Here is a 4273-nt window from a genome sequence, read left to right on the forward strand (position 1 = left end):
ACTGAACACAAGTGGATTTGTTTATTTTGATTGTACTAACGCTGCTAATGAAGAATTGTGCGAAGTTTTTGTATGAAGGAAGTTTTCAAGTGTAGGGAGAGAAGAATGATGTGATGAGATGAAGAACAGAAAAAATCTCAAGCTTGGGGATGCACCCCAAGAAATATTCTAGAGGTACAAGCGTCTGGCATCCCCTCTTCATCAACAAAGCAACAGGTCATCTTTCTATGCGCTATATTTTTATTGCTTCATATGCTATGTGTTGTTCTTGGAGCGTATTTATTTTTGTTTTTAGTTTTATTTTGCTTTTTATGTTGTACCTTATGGTTGTATCCTAGCATTATTGTGTGGGAGAGAGACACGCTCCATTTTAATTGCATAGAACGCTCTTATTGTTCTGCGAGTGTTCTAGTTTTCTGGTACTGCGTTTAGCTCTTGTTCTTTCACTTGAATTTTATTCAGAGCATTAGTATTCTTTATTTGTGTATGATTAGCTCTCTAGTCCATATTGTTTTTCATCTCTGAGAGCTATTTCAAATAAGTTGATTGGTGTTGGATACGAGTAAAATATTTCATAACTATAGTGATGCAAATGGAAGCTTGTCTAGACTGTGGCATACACTTTGGTATGTCATGTTGGATGTTATTCTTGTCATATGCTTAGTATTTATTGTTCTAGCATGACTTGTTTCAAATGGCCGAGAGTGCAAAATGTGTCATTAAAATAATCATGTGTTGTTTCTATCATAAAAGCATAGTATGGTGGTATTCTCCTTTGATGCTTTATTGGGTTGACTTAGCGCATGCTTATACCGTGTTATGACTATAACCAGTCAACTAAAGACTCTACGATCATTTAATTTTTGATTTGTAATATCACTTTATGCTTTTATTGATAATGTTTTGTCGCTATGCATGATTATGGCCATTATTGCTCTCTTAGTTGGTCGCTTCCAGTCTTTTTGCTAGCCTTCACCTGTACTGAGTATGAGCTCTACTCGTGCATTCAACCACCAAAAACCAAAGTTGCCAATTGTGTCCACCATATCTACCTATATGTGGTATTTCACCGCCACTCCAAAGTAATTTGCTTGTGTGCTACCTTTAAACCTTCAAAAATAATCACTTGTTTTGTGTAAATTATAGCTCATGGGAAAGTAATCTAAAAACTATTGTGGCAAGTATTATATCCTATACATTTTTAGTTCTTATAAGTTGCTTGTTGTGTGATAACCATGTTGTCATGGGGAACACCATCAATATGCTTTTGTTGAATATCATGTGAAATACTATGCATGCTCATCTTGTTTGAAGTAAGGGAGATTTACCATGAGTTGTAAAGATTGAGTATGCATATTGTTAGAGAGGAACAGTGGGCCGCCAACTAAAGCCATGTTCACATGGTGGAAGTTTCAACTGGGCAAAAGTCCAAATATCTGTTATCTTTGCTTTCCCGGTATGGATGTCCACAAAAGTTGAGATTCATCAAAATTGAGTAATCAAATGGGATCCATCTCCTAAGGACCTTTGTACAGGAGGCAAGGAGGTACCCCTTTGTGACACTTAGTTAAAACATATGTATGCGATGAAAATCCATGGAAGTCCAAGCTAATGAGGACAAGGTGTGAGCACTATTGGTATATTATGCATGACGCAAGCAAACTCATAGGAAGTAATTATGCATAAGTCATACTATTTATCACTACCGTTGACATAAGTAAGACCTCTCAAAATAAATATTTTCAATACTCTTATTTCTTTCAAAACAAAAAGCTCTAGCACATGGGTTATCCCTACTTCCCTCTGCGAAGGGTGTTTTTTTTTCTTTTATGTTGAGTCTCCATCTTCTACCTTATGCAACGATTAAGAGAGCATAGTTGTTATTCTTAGTGCAATGTGCATAGTTCCAAAATTATTATTGATTGATGCATGATTGTGCTATTGCTTCCTCTCAAATTATTTGTATCTAGTCACCCTTTGAACTTTGAAGGTGTCCTTGCATTTATGTTTTGCTATTACATAAGGACATGTTGAGTACTACTTAATTATGTTTACTCTATGATCACAAACAAATAGTTGCTTTCAATGCACTATTATTCATGATCCCTTGTTTGAGTTACTCTTCATGGTATAACATAGTTGCTAAGTTCAATTGAATTATATCTATCATGCCTATGTTAGAGTACTTAGATCCCAGCTCACAATGCTTTACATGCTTGATCAAGATTGTGTTGGCTTCATGTCACCTCAAAAATTATTTTGTTATCACTTACCTACTCAAGGACGAGCAGGAGTTAAGCTTGGGGATGTTGATACGTCGCAAACGTATCTATAATTTTTGATGCTCCATGCTTGTTTTACACCAATTTCTATATGTTTTATTTACACTTCGTGATACTTTTATGCATTTTTCGAAACTAACTTATTGACAATATGCCATAGTGTCAGTTCCCTGTTTTCTGCTGTTTTTGTATTTCAGAAAACTTGTACAGCATATATTCTCGAAATCGGACGAAATAAAAACCGAAGTTCCTATTTTCCTGGAGCGATGACTGAGTCCAGAGAAGGGACGAAGGGCGCCACAGGGTGGCCACACCTGCCCTTGTCGCGGCCTGTCCCTAGCCCTATTTTTCGATCAGATGTATTTATAGGCAGAACGGCGAGATCGGTGGGCGCCCGAGGGGCCCACACCATGCCTACGCGCGGCCAGGGGATGGGCCGCGCCTAGGAGTGGTGTGGCCACATCCTGGCTCGGCTCCGTTCTCCTCTGGACTCCGTCTTCGTTACAGTAAAATAGGAACTTCGGCTTTTGTTTCGTCCAATTCCGAGAATATTTCCTGTACAACTTTTCTGAAATACAAAACAACAGAAAATAGGACACTGGCACTGTGGCATCTTGTCAATAGGTTAGTTCCAGAAAATTCATAAAAGTGCAACGAAGTGTAAACAAAACATAAAGAAATTGGTGTAAAACAATCATGGAGCATAAAAAATTATAGATACGTTTGCAACATATCAGCATCCCCAAACTTAACTACTGCTCGTCCTCGAGTATGTAAGTGATAACAAAAATAATTTTTGAGGTGGCATGAAGCCAACACAATCTTGATCAAGTTATTGTAAAAGCATTGTGAGCTGGGATCAAAGTACTCTAAACATAGGCATGATAGATATAATTCTAACAATAGAACTTAGCAACTATGTCACAACATGAGAAGTAATTTAAACAAAATATCATGAATAATAATGCACTGAAAGCAACTGTTTGTTTTTTAGCATAGAGAAAACATAGCAAAGTGGTACTCAGTTTGTCCTTTATGGAATAGCAAAACATAAATGCCAGGACACCTTTAAAGTTCAAAGAGTGACTAGATACAAGTAATTTGAGAACAAGTAATAACATAATCATGAATCAATCAATAATAAATTTTGGTACTATGCATATTATACTCAGAATGACAACTATGCTCTCTTAATAGGTGCATAAAGTAAGAAGATGTAGACTCAACAATAAAAGTAAAAGAAAGGCCCTGAGCAGAGGGAAGCAAGATTACTCATGTGCTAGAGTTTTTATTTTAAATGGAATAGAGGTGTTAAAAATATATTTTGAGAGGTATGTATGTCTATATCAACGAATGGCATCAAATGATCTATCATCCTTTCATGTTTAATGGATTCAAGAGCGGCTCTCATAGAGAGAACAATAAAGTTCCTCTTCTCCTTTGTTTAAGCAAGCTAAGTTCGTGATTTCTCAAGTACATAGTGCTAGGAGATTTAGATTATTGTGCATGCTAGTCAAAGTGTGAAACCATAATAAACATGAAAGAGATAATAAAGCATTCAACACTTCCTCATGAGCTAAAACAAAACACAAAATAGGTAATAATTTTTGGAAGGTTTAAAGGTAGCACACAAGCAATTCACTTTGGAGTGGCGTTGAAATACCACATATAGTTAGGTATGGTGGACACAATTGGCAAACTTTGATTTTTAGGAGTTGGATGCACGAGTAGAGCTCATACTCACTACCGGTGAAGGCTAGCAAAAGACTGGGAGCGACCAACTAAGAGAACAATGATGGCCATAATCATGCATAGCGACAAAACATTATTAATCAAAGCATAAAGTGATACTAAAATTTAAAAATTAAATGATCATAGAGGATTTAGGTGACTGGTTTGTAGCCATAACATGATGTAAGCATGTGTCAATTCGACCCGATAAAGCATCAAAGGAGAATACCACAATATTATGCTTTTATATGATGGAAACA

This window comes from Lolium rigidum, chromosome 6 (assembly GCF_022539505.1).
Source record: "Lolium rigidum isolate FL_2022 chromosome 6, APGP_CSIRO_Lrig_0.1, whole genome shotgun sequence".
Taxonomy (NCBI): domain Eukaryota; kingdom Viridiplantae; phylum Streptophyta; class Magnoliopsida; order Poales; family Poaceae; genus Lolium; species Lolium rigidum.